The sequence below is a fragment of the Sus scrofa genome, chromosome 3, assembly GCF_054392235.1.
Source record: "Sus scrofa isolate SSC_HxYL_T2T_F1_AM1 chromosome 3, Sscrofa_HxYL_maternal_Yorkshire_Landrace_v2.0, whole genome shotgun sequence".
Taxonomy (NCBI): Eukaryota; Metazoa; Chordata; class Mammalia; order Artiodactyla; family Suidae; genus Sus; species Sus scrofa.
Window position 1 is genome coordinate 109,741,015 of NC_139385.1, and position 17,620 is coordinate 109,758,634.

General features: G+C 45.2%; 1 long non-coding RNA gene across 10 annotated transcripts in view; it reads right to left on the reverse strand.

Annotated features, from left to right (window-relative positions):
* Positions 1 to 17,620, reverse strand: part of LOC106509843 (uncharacterized) — a 148,817-nt gene that overhangs the window by 128,626 nt on the left and 2,571 nt on the right. The window lies entirely within an intron of this gene.

Below are 17,620 nucleotides of genomic sequence, written 5' to 3' on the forward strand. Positions count from 1 at the left end.
TTAAGACTTGAGGTTGAAGATTCACGGGGTGACCTCAGACACATCCCATCCCATCTCAGAGACTCACTTTTCTACAAAATGAAGGGGCTGGACTAGATGATTTCAAAGCCCCCAGCTCACTCTAACATTCAAGGACAATGACTCTGTACTGCCCGCCCACGCCTGACCCTGGGTCAAAGCCCACATGTGGTGCAGTGTTCACTGCCAGGAGTCATGGAAGGCTACCAAGGTGGCCCTTGGGCTTGCTTGAGCCACCTTGGCCTCCCCTTTGTGCAGAGACCCCCCCCTCCAGACCCCAGGAAACCCAGGGGACTTCCCAGTTGGGCTCACCTCAAAGCCTCCAACTGGGGAAGCTTGGCTCTGGGATGGAGGTGAGGAACAAGAGCCACACTTGGGCAAATCCAGAGAAATCAAGTCCATTGCCCAGGGGCAATCTTGCACTCACAAAGGACAAGGGGGAGAAGAGGCCAGGGGTCCAGAGATCCCAGGCAAAGCCAAAGTTTGATTTAGCTCCTAGAGATAAAGTCAGATCTGGCCTCTTTCCCCAAAACCATGCTGAACCCCTCCCACAAGAGTAGGCTCTGAACAACATTTGCAACAGCAGGCGTAATACAGGAGCCACGTGAGAGTCCTCTCACCAGGAACAAACACTACCATATTAGGCCAGGTTAGTCAGAAGGCTAGAATGTTCTGCAAGTTTCGGCCTGCACGTGGTGGGGATTCCAGGCCTCGTGATGTGTCTTGTAGAAGTGCATATACTTGTATGAGGGTTTTTTGTTTTGTTTTTTTGTTTTTTAGGGCTGCACCTACGGCATAGGGAAATTCCAGGGCTCGAATTGGAGCTGCAGCTGCCGGCCTACACCACAGCCACAGCAATGCCAGATCTGAGCCACGTCGGTGACCTACACCACAGCCCACAACTACCAGGATACCCAACCCTCTGAACAAGGCCAGGGGTGGAACCCACATCCTCATGGATACTAGTCAGGTTCACTACCACTGAGCCACAACGGGAACTCCTGTAGTAAAGACTGTGATGGGCGGGGGGTGTCTGTGAGGAAGACAGCAAAATAGCTGGTGGTTACCAGTACAGGCTCTGAGGCCTAACTGCCTGGGCTTGAATCCCAGGTTTAACAATTACTGGCTTTGTGACCTTAAGCTGTCATCTCGGTGTGACTCAATTCACCCATCTGTTAATTGGGATAAATAACAATACCTACTTCATGCAGTTGTTATAAGGATTCAGTTGCTTAATCCTCTTGTATGGTGTTAGAACAATGCCTACTGTATAGGAAATTTCCAGTAGGTTATAACTACTATGTTTGACTATATATCCATATCCAAAAAAATAGATTTATGAGCTTCTGTGTAAAGGTTTCATGGTGTCTGTATATCTCTTGAGTGTGAGAATGTACACATCTGTGTAACTGTGTCTTTCTATTTTGGGACTAAGTGTAGGAGACCCTCTGTGCCCAGTGATAATAAGGGCTGGTGTTCGTTTCATGTCTGCGGTGTCAGGCACTACCCCAAGAGTCCTACGAGGACTCACGTGGAAACCCACGTGAATGTAAACGGCTGAGCACGTGTTCTGACACATGTGCCAGTGAGTTCCTGTGAGGGTGGCCTGTCAGCCCTGCAGGGAGAAACCCCCAACCTGAGCGAGCTGTGTAAGAGATGAAGACCCCCCGGCCACCCAACCCCACCACAGCCTGCACGCCCACAACACTGGGGAGCGGTGGGGGGTGGGGGCAGTAAATTATACCCATCACCCACCCCCTTTCCCAGTTAGTTTGAAGTGCCTGTGTCTGCTTTCCTCCAATAGGAGAGAAGCCTGGAGAGGAGTCCACCAATCATGGCCTTCCTTTCATCCTACGTCTGTCTTGGTCTTGCCCTGGCCCCAGGGAGCTCAGGGCGGGTTCCCGCTGGACTGGCCCAGCTTTTTAATGGGGTGTGCCATTTTTCACTGAGTGACATCTGGTTCTGACTCACTGTGTATCGCCCTGAAAGGACAGAGTCCAACACAAACAAGATAGTGAATTATCCTCGTGGAGAAAGCCTTCCCATTTTACCTGTTGTGGTCTGTTGCTTCCGTTATCCAATATTGGTAACATTTCAAGCATAAAAGGATGTTTGAAGATTTATGAATGTGCTTTTCTTTCTTGCCTCTATGAATACGTGACCTTCATCTACCTTTGAGGCATCCGTCTCTGCCTGAGGAGAGACTAGGATGAAGTTGTGACATTGAAAGCACAGAAGAAAAATGCTGTAATATTTGGCATCTGACAGGCAAAATACAATTATGTAGTAGGTCAAGAGTCTTCTAAACCAGACCATTCACTTGAAAGCATGTTTTCTGGATGCCTTCATTTCTCCCCCTGGGTGTGATCATGGCATTTTTTTGTAACGGATGCTGAGGCAAGAAGAGAAAGTTCCATCTGCTTTGCTCTAGAGAAGAAACCCCAGTGTGGCCTCTGTCCCAGTCTCTCAGGCTGCCCTGAACCCACCCATCCTCTGCCTCCAACACCAGGGCTCCAGGGTACAGCAGAGGAGCCTCAGAAGTTCAGCTTCACAGCCAACTTCAGTTCCCACAGGCCAGGCAACCACACTGTGAGCCAGCAGGTCAACTGGGGTCAAGCTGTACAACAAGGAGATGCCACGGGGGGGGAGGGGGCACTACCAGGTTAGTGGAGGCCCCCTGGGAGGCAGCCAGGAGAACTCAGGTGCAGTGGGCTGGTCAGCTGGGGCACCACAGAGGCTCTGGCCAGACCAGGAGGGACCAGACCATGAGTTATACAAACTCAGCTTCAAGCACAATCCGTGGCCAGCAGGGACAAGGGACCTTGTGGGGGAAACCAGAAGACACCAACCCCAGGATCCCAACACCTCACTCCTGTCAGATATCACATGAGCCGCCCTTGTCTGTCCACACACCTCGGTCTCATCTTAGTGGGTGAAGATTAGGAAGGCAATCTGAAAACTGAGCACTTTTCTCTAAGAGAAACAATCTAATAGGACGGGCTAAACTATTGGGTCCCAGGACATTTAAATCAAGTTGAACATTTCACTGTTTTTCTCACTCTTCATCAGATAGGGGTTAGGGGAAAGGTCAGATTAGTTATATAACAAATAAAGAAATTACTCTTTTTTCTGCACAGATGAACTGAAGTGGGAGTGAAATTTTCAACCCTGTTGCACACACAAAAATAGAGGACTCTCCCCTGCCTCTGCTGAAATGCCAGCTGGCCCGTCCAACTAAAGACAATGATCCCAGGAGGGGACAAGTCCTGGCCTCCTCCAGGTGGTGGGACAGGTCCTGGCAGAGTACGATGAAGCTTCCCTTCCACCCAAATGCTTACGTCAACCTTCCTGGGATCACACACAACAGGTCCCCTCCCCTTGCCCTATCTGTGGTTTTTTAAAAGAATAAGGTCTTAATTCTCTTTCCAAGGCATTTGGGCTCCAGGCCCTGGCCGCTTTCTTCCCTGAGGAGGTGGGAATGTGGAAGGTGAATTGAGAGCAGTCCAAGGTCCTACACCCTAGGTATCTGGGAAGGAGGGGTCAGGGGCGGAGAGCAGACATGCAGAGGGCGATGCTGCCACCTGCTGGAGTTCGGGGGAGAGACAGCCCAGTAGGGAACCTTGTTTCACCAGAGGAGGGGTAGGGGACCACCTCAGAATCCTGCCCTGGAATGATTCACTGTTTTTCTTCAAAATAGTGTCTCACCTATTACCCCATTTGTCATCTGGTTTGCTGGTTGGGGACAATGTCATTCATCCCATTTTATGATGAGTAAACTAATACCCAAGAAAGAGTAGAATGCTGTCTGATGTCACATGAGGAGGGCTTAAAGCCTCCTAGCCTAGAGCTGTGTCCCCAGCTCGGTACTCAGACTAGTGTGTGGGGGAAAAGAGAGGGGTCCCTTTCTGAACAAGGCTGAGAGGGCCAGTCCCAACATCCAGGGAGACAGTGTGAGGAGAAGAGAGGCATCTACACCCTCCTGTGGGGACTAGGGCACTGGGCGCTAATGACAACCCTGTAGTGGCTCTGGGCCTGATGTATGTCTGCAGTGATTTTATTTTCAACAGATTCACATACACATTACCATAGAGATCGTTAAAGTCAATCTGGCGTCATTTTCTGAAATGCCACAAGGGCAGGCTGGCTGCTGGGACCAATGCCTGTCCTAACTAACTGGGCCCCTCGATGTCTCAGAGGGCCCACCCCACCTGGGCCCATCACAGTCCCTGTTCAGAGTTCTCTGTCTTGTGGCCTCTCTGGTTCCCCAGATCCCGGGACCTGGACCCCAGCCCTGCCCTGCAATCTGCTGGGCAGGACTCCCCCAGTCGCAGCCTATCTACCAGAATCGCCCACATCTGACTCTCCTATGCCCTGGGATACCTGCACCTCAGACCAGCTGACAAGGGCGCCTGGACCATACCAAAGTTGGCCCCATCATGTCCCAGGTCCTCACGGCAGGGTCAGTTCCTCCAGGCCCTCTTCTCCAGCAAGGATGCAGGCTCCTTCCCAGTCCCTGTTCTGCTGTGAATAACTGTCAAGTGGGGAGACGATGGCCAGTTCAGAGCTAGGGCTGGAGTCTGAGCCCAATGGCTTTCAAAGGCACCCCCCTCAGGTAGCCACAGAAGCCCTCAGCTCCATCTCATAACCACATCACTAACAGAAACTTCTCTGATGTGGCTTAGAGGGCAAATTAGGAAGCCATGAAAACACAATTGAAGAAAAAGACTGTTGAATTGAACTCAGGACAGGCAATGACTTTCTAGGTGAAGAGATCATACAGGGAAAGACGGCTTAACAAATCGTTGAAACTTCTAAACATCAAAAACACCTCACAAGTTCCATCATGGCGCAGTGGAAACGAATCCAACTAGGAACCGTGAGGTTGTGGGTTCGATCCCTGGCCTCGCTCAGTGGGTTAAGGATCCAGCATTGCCGTGAGCTGTGGTGTAGGTCGCAGATGCAGCTGAGATCTGGCATTACTGTGGCTGTGGCATAGGCCAGCAGCTGTAGCTCCGATTGGACCCCTAGCCTGAGAACCTCCACATGTCGTGGGTGCAGCCCTAGAAAAGACAAAAGAAAAAAAAAATCTCAAAATAAAAAGGCGAGCAGGCCCTCAGTGGAAGAGTTTTTGACAGCCTTAACGTGTTTTTTCCATATATGTCCTTTAATGCCCTTGATGATTTTTAGTTGGGAACATTAGGTTGTACTCCTATATATTAAACAAGAAAAGCTTGCTTATTTTGAACGCTTTGAATTTTGAATCTTTGAGTATATTATCTATTGACTAAAAAAGAAAAAGATGGCATTTTCAATATAAATCAAAAAATATTTTAATTGATTCTATGTGAACAGTTTATGAAAGAAAATGTAATACTAAAAAAAATTCCTAAGGGGAACTTCTGCCCCAACCCTCAGCCCAGAAAGCAGAGAAAGTGACTAAGTGTCTCCAGCAGCACCCACCCTCTGCTTTCTGCTCCCCTTTCCCTCTTTCAAGCACCTTTCTTTCCCAAAGCCCCCACACACACACACTCCCTATCCTTCTTTCCCACCCCCACCACCTGCTCTCTGATGGGCTTTGCTAAACTCACACATGCTGAGGGGCTGAGGTGCTGGCAGGCTGCCCACCAGGAGAAAGCATGAAGGAGCAGGAGGAAAACTGGAGCTATTGAGATGGGACCTTATTTTTATGTTCTTTTTTTTTCCTTTCTTTATTTTTAGGGCTGCACCCACGGCATATGGAAATTCCCAGGCTAGGAGTTGAATCAGGGCTGCAGCTGACGGCCTACACCACAGTCACAGCAACGCAGGATCTGAGCCACATTTGCAACCTACACTACAGCTTGTGGCAATGCCAGATACTTGACCCACTGAGCAAGACCAGGGAATCAAACCCACATCCTCATGAATACTAATTGGGTTCTTAACCTGCTGAGCCACAATAGGAACCCCCCCTCCTTTATGTCTTTTTTTTTTTTTTTTTTTTTTTTGTCTTTTTGCCTTTTCTAGGGCCGATCCTGTGGCACATGGAGGTTCCCAGGCTAGGGAATCTAATTGGAGCTGTAATCGCCGGCCTACACCAGAGCCACAGCAACTCAGGATCCGAGCTGCATCTGCAACCTACACCACAGCTCACGGCAACGCTGGATCCTTAACCCACTGAGCAAGGCCAGGGATGGAACCCGCAACCTCATGGTTCCTAGTCGGATTCGTTAACCACTGAACCATGACAGGAACTCCCGGAACCCCTTATTTTATGTTCTGACATTGACACTGCAGGCCAAGCCCACTGTTAAGCTGCTGATACATAGCAAATCACGACCTGGAACTGGTGTGGGCTTTGAAGAAGAGTTAAAAGTTTGTCGCAGTGTTGTTTTTTGATGAGAATTTCGAAGGCCTGAGCCCTGGGGTAGAGCTTTGGATGAGTCCTTCTATACAAAACAGGTGATTAAAGATCCAGCTCCTAAGGACCGGCATCCTCGGAGCCATTTTCCCAAAGGGCAGGGGCAACCAGAGGACGGATGGGGACCTGGCTAAGGCTCTGCCTGTGGTCAGCAGAGGGCTAACAGGCAGATGACCAGGGCCATCCCTCCCCCCAATCCAGGCCTTCACTGGATGAAACAGTCTGTGGGGCAGGAAGAGTACCTTTTCTCTGCCCAAACCCCAGCCCACTGGGGAGCAAGTCCACTTTTCCCAACGTGTTTTGCTCCCACTGGGAGATGATTTGGGTCAGTGTCCCATTAGCCCAGGACAGAGTCCCTGCCCCTCCTCCTGACAACTGCTGGACAGTCAACCCTCACTGCCAACACCCTGCGTTGGCCCAAGCCGCTTCCTCTCCAGACCTCCTGCCCCCCTCTCTCCTCGGCCTGCCAGAGTCCAGGAAAGGCAGAAAGCTCTGGACAGGCCCCCAGTTGCCCTGTAGGCTGTAGATAAAATAAAGTCAGTGGCTATTCCCTAAGGTCCGCACTGCTCAGGCTCCACTACTAGGGGGAGCCCTCTAAGGCAGAGCCACAGCGCCACCTGGTGGTAAAGGGCCAACTGTGCAGCTAGGCCTGAGACAGCACAAAGACAAATACCTCCTGGGTGCCCCTTTCTTAACTATTTCAGTAGTTGCTGGGGGTCCTCCCTAGATCCCAGGAGAGCCCCATCCTGAGGGCTGAGGGACGACTGTAAAGTTGAAGTCCCCAGTCACATCTCTGACACACACACCCCCATACACATAGCAAAACCCCTTAGAAAGGGCCTGGGCTTCTGTGTCACGAGGACTAGGTCCCTCCTACCTTCTCTGGTTGATATACGTCTGAGTTCAGGCAATTACATAACCTCGTGAGCCTCAGTGTCCTGCCTCTAAAATCACTTCTTTTTTTTAAGAACAAAATAATGCCATTTGCAGCAACATGGATGAAACCAGAGACTCTCTTACTGAATGAAGTCAGAAAGAGAAAGACAAATACCATATGATATCACTTATATCTGGAATCTAATATATGACACAATTGAACCTTTCCACAGAAAAGAAAATCATGGACTTGGAGAATAGACTTGTGGCTGCCAAGGGGGAGGGAGAGGGAGTGGGGTGGATTGGGAGCCTGGGGTTAATAGATGCAAACTACTGCCTTTGGAGTGGATTAGCAATGAGATCCTGCTGTATAGCACTGGGAACTACATCTAGTCACTTATGATGGAGCACGATAATGTGAGAAAAAAGAATGTATACATGTATGTGTAACTGGGTCACCATGCTGTATAGTAGAAAAAAAAATTGTATTGGGGAAATAACAATTTTTAAAAAAAGAAGAAGAAGAAAATACAATTGCTTCTTTTTTTTCTTTCTTTTTTTTTTTTTTTTTTTTGGCCTTGCCCTCAGCATATGGAAGTTCCCTGGGGCCAGGGATCGAATCTGCTTCACAGCAGTGACAACACCAGAGCCTTCACCCACTGGGCCACCAGGGAACTCCTAAAAGAGAAGCAATAAGAAGGCTTCCATAGATTAGGAATCAATTGGGTAAAAAAGTCCCTACAGCAGTAGCTAGTTCATTGCAAGTGTTCAAGAAATAATGGTTTCCTTACCCTTCTGTCTGGATTTGGTGCCTGAGAAACCCAGACTTACTCAAAGGCAGGGCCAAGGGGACAGTCAACACCCAAAGTCTAGGATGGGAACTGTTTCCATCTCAGCTCCTCCAAGAAGCCACTTTAAGCTATTTGCCTCTCTCTGAACACCTTGTGTTGAGGGTGACCAACCCACCTGGCTTACACTGAATGAGGGAATTTTCAAGAAGAGAAGGATCTTTGGTGCTGTCCCAGGCCATCCGGGATGTCCTTTCCTCACAGCCCAGTTCTAGGGCGGCACATAACCATGGGCTGTAGCCCAGGAGTGTGCACGGTAATATTTCCCAGTCACTGCCCCCACACGCTGTGTCTTCTCATCAGCTTCTGGTGGGAACAATACGCTTCAACCAGATGGGCGTCACCTGGGGCACAGCACACACTCAGGGACAACCCCTTGGAAAGACTCCAAAGAACTTTCTAAAAACCAGGCTCCAGACCTGGAATCTGCAAAGCAAACCCACAGCGATGGGACCCATGTTATCTACTCAGCTTTAACATTTGCACCCAGGTGCTGCTCCTCTATTATCTTCCAGTCATACTCTTCTTTTTTTTTTTTTTTTTTTGTCTTTTTGTCCTTTTCAGGGCCTCACCCACAGCATATGGAAGTTCCCAGGCTAAGAGTCCAATTGGAGCTATGGGTGCGGGCCTACACCACAGCCGCCGCAACGCCAGATCCTTAACCCACTGAGCAAGGCCAGGGATCAAACCCAAGACCTCATGTTTCATAGTTGGGCTCGTTTCCGCTGCACCCATTCATTCTTAAATATCTGTTGAGTTCCTATCAGCTTGGCACAGGAGGAATATCCTAGTTGTGGGAGAAAAACAATTCCCACTTATATAAACACAATGATTTTAGATAATAGTAAATACTGCTATCCTATATTCAAAGGCATCTCTGAGGAGGTGACATGTGACCGAGCCCTGGAGGTTAAGGAGCCAACCCCCTAAGATTTGAGCAAAGGTCTTCCAGGAGAAGGAACAGCCCTTGCAAAGGCCCTGAGGCAGAAACAAGGAACAGAAAGACTAGCGTGGCTGGAGCAGAGTAAGTGGAGACAGAGTGACAGGAGCTGAGGTTGGGAGGTGGGCAGGGGCTGGTGCAGACACGTGGGACCTTCTGGGCCACTGGAGGCCTGTGCATTTTATCCTGCATGTGATGGAAAGCCGTCAGTGGTTTTAAGCAAGGAAATGATGGTATCTGATCTGTGTTATTAAGGTCCCATCTGGGCTTCTGTGTGGAGAAGGAACAGGAGAGGGATGAGAGTGGAGGCAGGGAGTCAGTGAAGAGGCTACTGCAGAGTCCAACCGAGAGGTGACAGAAACTGCGGATGGAGAGAAGGGCAGGGTCCAGGATACATACTGGAGGGAGACTCAGCACTTGCTGATGGATTAGACCGAGGGGGGAGCAAAAGAGGGGCCATGAAGGCCGCCACCTAAGCTCTTTGCTTAGAATCCAGGTGAATGGACAGCGGGATGGGAAAGACTAAAGGGGAAGCGGGTGCGGGAGGGGAAAAAATCAAGTGTTGTGCTTTGGATGAGTCATTCATGTGGAGAGGGCAAGTGTGCTGACCGGGAGGGCCCGGCTTTGTACAAAGGTGTGAGGAAATAGCTCTTCACTTAATCTCCAGGCCAGTTCAATGGTTTTAATGATTGGACGTTGCCTCTTCCTTCTGAAAGGAATTCTCAGTAAGAAATGTGAAAAAATCAGTCATCAATGTAAAATGATGTTTTGTACAATAACAATTGCACCAGTCAAGACTACTTTTGGTTACAAGTGGAAAACCCAAGTCTTACTGGCCAATGCAAAGGGGCACTTTTTTTTTTTTTTTTTTTTGCCTTTTAGGGTGGCACCTGCGGCATATGGAGGTTCCCAGACTAGGGGTCAAATTCGAGCTGCAGCTGCTGGTCTACACCACAGCCACAACAACACCAGATTCAAGCCGCATCTGTGAACTACACCACAGCTCATGGCAACACCGGATCCTTAACCCACTGAGAGAGGCCAGGGATTGAACCCACATCCTCATGGATCCTAGTCGGGTTCGTTAACCACTGAGCTACAAAGGGAACTATCCTTTATGTTTCTAGACAGAATGAAAGACTCTTTCCACTTAGCTCAAGATAGAAACATCCCATGGAATGACTCTGATAGGTTCCTGTTGAGTCACAAGTTCATCCCTGAGAAGGGAAGGTAATAACACAATCTACTGTACAATGTCTCTTTTCTGAAAACAGAACTAAGAATCTTAGGGCTAAAAGAGATCTTAGAAGTCCCATCAACCCCCACCAATGCCAGCTTCTCTTCTACTACAGTCCAGCTTCTACTCAATCACTTTTTTTTTTTTTTTTTTTTTGCTTTTTAGGGCTGCACTAGCGGCATATGGAGCATCCCAGGCTAGGGGTCGAATCGTAACTGCAGCCACTGACCTACACCACAGCTCATGGCAACACTGCATCCTTAACCCACTGAGCGAGGCCATGGGTTGAACCAGAGTCCTCATGGATACTAGTCAGATTCGTTTCTGCTGCACCAGGACGGGAACTCCCCCACTCAGTCACTTTTAAAGCTAGGAAACACGTTCACCAGTCAATCCATCCCACTTCTCAACAGTGCTAATTGTTTTAAAAATATATGGTCTTCCTTGTCGTCATCACCCTTGTCGCTGTAGTTCTAAGTTCATGTTCTTTCCTCTAGGTCGACACTGAATATGACTCCCCCTTTCCTGTATATTTGAAAGCAGGTCATATATTCTTCTTTAGCCTGCTCTTCTCTGGGATCCATACTCCCTGGAGTTTCAACTGCAGTCATCGTGGATGGCTTATCATTAGGGGAAGTGAGAGAGGCATCTCGTCCCCTGGATCATTAAGGTCAGGTCAAGGACTTTGTGGGAAAGGCAGGGAAGCAAGAGAAAGGCAGGAAAGATCCTCACCCTACCAGACTTGCTCAAAGCACAAACAAACTCTACCCAGACGTCTGCCTATGCTCCCTGGGGGCCCGCCAGCCAGCAGGGGGCAAAGAAACACTTAAAGAGAATTCGGTTTGGGAGTTCCCCTTGTGGCTCAGCGGTAAAGAACCCAACTAGTATCCAAGAGGATGTGGGTTCTATCCCTGGCCTTGCTCAGTGGGTTAAGGATCTGGTGTTGCCGTGAGCTGTGGTGTAGGTCGCAGATGCAGCTAGGATCCCTCGTTGCTGTGGCTGTGGCATAGGCTGGCAGCTGCAGCTCGAATTTGACCCCTAGCCTGGGAACTTCCACATGCCAGGGCTGTGGCCCTAAAAAGCAAAAAAAAAAAAAAAAAAAAAAGAAAGAGAGAGAGAGACAGAGACAGAAAATTCAGTTTTGCAAGTGAAGTTAAAAAGAAAAAGAAAAAAAGGAGTAGATAAAAACAAATTTAGAAGAAAAAGTTGAAAGAAGGCTATAAGGAAATGAATGAAAAGACTAGGCACAGAGGGAAAGATATCATGAAAATTTTAGAGAAGGAATCTACCCATTAACAAGAGTATTTAAAAGAATGAAACAGTTAAGACAGAACAAAAAAAAAATTTTAAATAAGAATAACTGGGAAATATACAGATAATCAGTTACATAAAATTTTTTTAAATTTTTCTTATTGTTGATTTACAATGTTCTGTCAATTTCTGCTGTACAGCAAAATGATCCAGCCATATATATACAAAAGATTTTTTAGAAGTTCCCGTCGTGGCGCAGTAGTTAACAAATCCGACTAGGAACCATGAGGTTGCAGGTTCGGTCCCTGCCCTTGCTCAGTGGGTTAATGATCCGGCGTTGCCATGACCTGTGGTGTAGGTTGCAGACGCGGCTCAGATCCTGCGTTGCTGTGGCTCTGGTGTAGGCCAGTGGCTATAGCTCCGATTGGACTCCTAGCCTGGGAACTCCATATGCCGCGAGAGCAGCCCAAGAAAATGGCAAAAAGACAAAATAAAAATAAAAAATAAAAAAGTAAAAAAAAAAAAGATTTTTTTAAATGACTGTGAACATTATAAGACTAAAATATAGGAATTCCCTGGTGGCTAAGTAGTTAAGGATCTGACATGATCACTGCTGTGGCCTGGGTTGGATTCCTGGCCTCCGCATGCCATGAGCATGGAAAAAAAAAAAAAAAAAAAAAGACTAAGAGATAAAATAGAAATGTGTTAGTTTGGGGTTAGTAGATGCAAACTATTGCATTTGGAGTGGATAAGCAATGAGGTCCTGCTGTACAGCACAGGGAACTCTATCTAGTCTCTTATGATGAAACATGATGGAAGATATTATGAGAAAAAGAATATATATAACTGAGTCACTTTGCTGTACAGCAGAAATTGACAGAACATTGTATATCAACTACAATTAAAAAATTAAAAATAAAATAAAATAGAAATGGGTTAAGCTAAAGGCTGCAGGACAGAGTCCAAGGCCAGAAGCACCAGGCAGGCTGAGTGTGAAATCTCATGGGCTTTTCTAAGCCTGGGTTATCTTCAAGGCACCCCTGCGAGCTGAGCTCCCTGGCCAGCTGTGTCTTCTGTCAGAGCCTCCAGTAAGTACCCCTCCCTTAAATATCCATTGAGGAAAGGCATTCAGTGGTGCCTCCCCTGAAGGGGGCATGCCCCATCAGTTGGCCCAGGCCCTTCAACCATGGCTCTTAGGATGGGAATTCTAGAGGCCTCACATTCATGGATTATCACAGCAGAAACCCTCTTTTCTTTTTTTTTTTTTTTTTAGCTTTTTAGGACCACACCTGTGATATATAGAGGTTCCCAGGCTAGGGGTTGAATCAGAGCTGCAGCTGCCAGCCTACACCACAGCCACAACAGATCCAAACCACGTCTGCAACCCACACCACAGTTCACGGCAACACCAGATCCTTAACCCACTGAGCAAGGCCAGGGATGGAACCCACATCCTCATGGATAATAGGTATAAAACCTGGGCTGAGTCACAGTGGGAACTCCAAAGACCCTCTTTTTTTTTGGCTGCCCCCGAGGCACGTGGTGGTTCCTGAGCCAGGGATCCAACCTGCACCACAGCAGCAACCTGAACCACAGCAGTGACAACACTGGACCCTTAATCTGCTGAGCCACCAGAGAACTCCCAGAAGCCCTCTTTAAAGATGATTTTGCACATCTGGAAATTTTTACATTTATTATATACATTTTATATTTAATGTATATGTTATATATAACATTACATTTTATATAATATAAATGACTATATACAAAATTATATATATAATTATATACCTACATATTTTAGAGCTAGATAGCCATCCCTCAGGCCAGCAATCCCACATTCAGAATCCATCTCAAAGATATAACAGCAAAATATACAAAACAGTGTGAACACATCTATTCATTGCAGCACCATCTACAAAACCAGACTACTGAAAACAACTGAAATCTTCAGAGTAGAAGACTGGCTGAATATACAGTGGTACATCCACAGGGATAGAATACTATTCAGCTGTGAGAAGGAGTGCAGAAGAGTTCTATCTGCAACTCTGAGATAATAAGTATATACTGTTAATGAAATTAGCATGGAATAGAAGAGCTTTTGAAAAAGAAGGAGAGGAGTGGAATACAAACATAAGTGTGTTTTTGCTTATAGTTTTTAAGATCAAATAATGGAAAGATAAATCAAAAAAGTAATTTTAAAATTATTACCTACACAGAGAAAGAGGAAAAAGGATTAGGGGACAAAGATAGAAGCTAGACTTCTCAGCAAAAACCTTTTTGTATAGTTTTGACTTTGGAAGCATGTAAATATTTTAGATAAATAAGGTAAAAGAAGAAAAGGAATTCCTAAAAATGTAAAATAAACTCAATCAAATGGCATTCACTGTGTATCAAGTTGATAACATAGCCATACACAGAAATATTACTTTGACTTAAGAATATCAGATGCTTACATGTAAGGATAACCTGACCCCCTTGCTGTACAGTGGGAAAATAAAAAAAAAAAAAGAAAAGCAAAAAAAACAAACAAACAAAAAGAATATCAGATGCTTAAGGATGCCAGATCCTTAACCCACTGAGCCACCAGGGAACTCTTACTTTGACTTTAAAACACAATTTTTTTTTTTTGTCTTTTGTCTTTTTAGGGCGGCACCCATGGCATATGGAGGTTCCCAGGCTAGGGGTCTAATCGGAGCTGTAGCTGCCGGCCTATGCCAGAGCCACAGCAATGCCAGATCTGAGCCATGTCTTCGACCTCACTACAGCTCACGGCAATGCCGGATCCATAACCCACTGAGCGAGGCCAGGGATCGAACCTGAATCCTCATGGTTCCTAGTCTGATTCATTTCTGCTTCACGATGACAGGAACTCCAAAACGCAATATTTTGCATTTTGGATGTAAACTAAGAACGAAAGGAATCACATAGAAATCTTAAACTGTAATCAATAATCTTCTTATTACAAATAATATTGATATTATTTTAAAACTATTGTGTTGCGTATCATAGGATGACACCAAAATTAAGTAATTATGTAAGAGTTGTAAAGAAATCCAAATATAAAATTGAAGGGTATACATTTTGTAATCTTACATTAGAATTGGAAATATCATTATATACTCTGGTTTTATTTTTCTCTTTTTTAAAAAATATGCATTTCCTAGTTCTGTCTGCTGAAAAGGCATGAAAATATGACGACCACAGAGCAGCATTAAGCAACTCTAGGACATAGACTGTGGTCTCCTAGATAACATTTCCCAACAAAAAGAACCAGGCTCTTGGGAGAAGTGGCCAATTCTAGGACTGAACAAAGACAAGTACAAAACATATTCTGAAATACCTCATCATGCCAGGAATACATCGTAGCTTAGATTTAAGATTACATCAAAAAGACCCAGCAGCCAATTTAAAGGGAATTTCTCTGGCCAAACATGGGACAAATCGAGCAAATGGTAACAGGGTCATTGAATCAAGAGATCATAACAGTCCTAAACTTTTATACAACCAATAACAGAGCTTCCAACAACACAAAGGAGAAAAAGATAGAACTAAAAGGAGAAATGGAAAAAAATGCCATTGTAGTTGACTATTTTCATATCCTTCTCTCAATGACAGAGCAAGTGGGCAGAAAACTCAAAGTTACAGAAGTCTTGAACAATCCTATAAACCAACTTAATATAAAACCTGGTCACCTTTGGGAGTTGTTAGAGTATCAATTCACTAGTCTAAAGATTAGTAGAAAAAGAGAGTCCAGCAATATTATCTAGCCTTTTCTACATGAATTGTGCTTTAGGAAAACCAAATAGTCAATGGAAAAAAGAGGTTTCTTTAGAATCCACAGTCATAAATACAGAAGAATAATAGAATGAGAAAACCATTATTGAGTAATCCTTAATAAAATAATAAATCTAGACAAGAGCATCAACAGCCACTAAAACCATTAGGTTAGAGGCCGATGTGGCCTTTTATAATGGATGGATCAGGCTCATCACATCTGACATCACCAATAAAATTAACATCAGTAAAAGCAGAACAACCAGACATTATGTACTTCCTCTCTTGTGATACAATAGAATATAGTACCACTTATAATATATTTTTACAAAAAAAACCTGAATCAATATTATCAAGCTTCTATGATATCACTTATATCTGGAATCTAATGTACAGCACAAATGAACCTTTCCATAGAAAATAAAATCATGGACTTAGAGAATAGACTTGTGGTTGCCAGGGGGGAGGGGAAGGGAATGGGATGGATTGGGAATTTGAGATTAACAGATGCAAACTATTGCTTTTGGAATGGATAAGCAATGAGATCCTGCTGTATAGCACTGGGAAGTATGTCTGGTCACTTGTGATGGAGCATGATAATGTGAGAAAAATGATTGTATACTTGTATGTGTGACTGGGTCACCATGCTGTACAGTAGAAAATTGACAGAACACTGTAAACCAGCTATAATGGAAAAAATAAAAATCATTTAAAATAAAAAAAAATTATCAAGCTTCTTAATCTAACTGTCAGGGGGAATTGAAGAACTTTTGAAAGGGAGCCCTGAGGAAGCAATAAGCCAAATTCTGCGGGAAATTTTACAGATGAACAAATAAATATCATAAAAAGGAGTAGGGAAAGAGGGAATTGGTACTAAATGAAAAGAGATTTAAAAGATATTTTGACCAAATGCAGTATGCGGACCTTGGTGAATCTTGATCCTAACAAACTAACTGTAAAAATATCTTTCAGAATTATGTGTGGTGATGCAGGGTCACTATTATTCATCTTGTTAGGTGTAAAAATGATTCTGTGGTTATGCTCTTTTAAAAAGGGATTACCTGTTGGGTATACACACTGAGGCATTTACAAGTTAAATTAAATCATATCTGGGATTTCCTTTAAAATATTTGGTGACCATGCCAAGGTAGGGGAGAATGTTGTGGGAATGAGATAGATAGAGGAAATAATGTTGACAATTTTGTTTTGTTTTTCCTGGAATAACATTGAGAATTTTTGAGAGCAGCAACGGATGGATACAGGGCGGTTAAATAGACTATTTTCTCTACTTTGTACATGTTTGAAATTTTCCATTTTAAAGAATCGGGGTTATGGTTTGTTGACTTTTAAATGGGCTGTGTTCATACAGATCACAGCCCTCAGGCTGTATTTTGACCTACTGAGAGGGTTCAACAGTATCCCTCCCTTTCTCCATATGGAAGCCACACACTCAGTGTCTGTAGGTCACAAAGGAGAGAAATGAGTCCAGGGTTAAGAAAACAGCAAAGCAAGCGAGTGGAGCAGTGGCAACCCACCTCTGTGCGGGAGATTAATGCAGAGTGGTGGGACCACGGCAAAGGGAAGATCATTTGCCCATCCAAAGGGGGCAGCCAACATTGCCATGTGGGAATAAGGGCCCGAGATAACTAAGTCTTCCAATTTTTCATTAGAAACTTGACATCTAAGCATTTCAGTAAAAATCTCCCAATATATAGGCAAATAATTAATTTTTAAAAAATATTTTGCAAGGCAGTACTAGAAAGCCACACAAAACCTGTCTGAGGCTAGATTTGTTCCACGCACTGCTGTTTTGTGATCTCTGACACCACAATATGTAATGCATTATACAGCAATGCATTAATAATTGGTTGACATTCTCAGCAGCTGGGTCACACGGCCAGGACGACTGGGGTTGTGCATATCTGAAATGCCCAGATCCCCTTTGCATGCAAACAGCTGTCACGCCAGGCATTCCTCTACACGGGAACTCTGAACTGAACACAGGCTACAATTATCTCTATCAAATTGCATCTTGTCATTTGTCAGAAACATGTGTCTCTGGATTGTCTACTGAATTTGGACTCCCTTCCAGCTTTGTATCACGCACAGTTTTAATAAGCCTATCTTCACCAAGCCACCTATAAAGCTAATGTCAACCTGTGTGTACAGTTCAATGGATTTCAGTGGGTGGGTAAGCCTTCTCTCCTGCTAGACATGTACAGCCGTTCACCTATAACTTCCAGGTACCTTCTGAGTTTGTCCACTTCCTATTT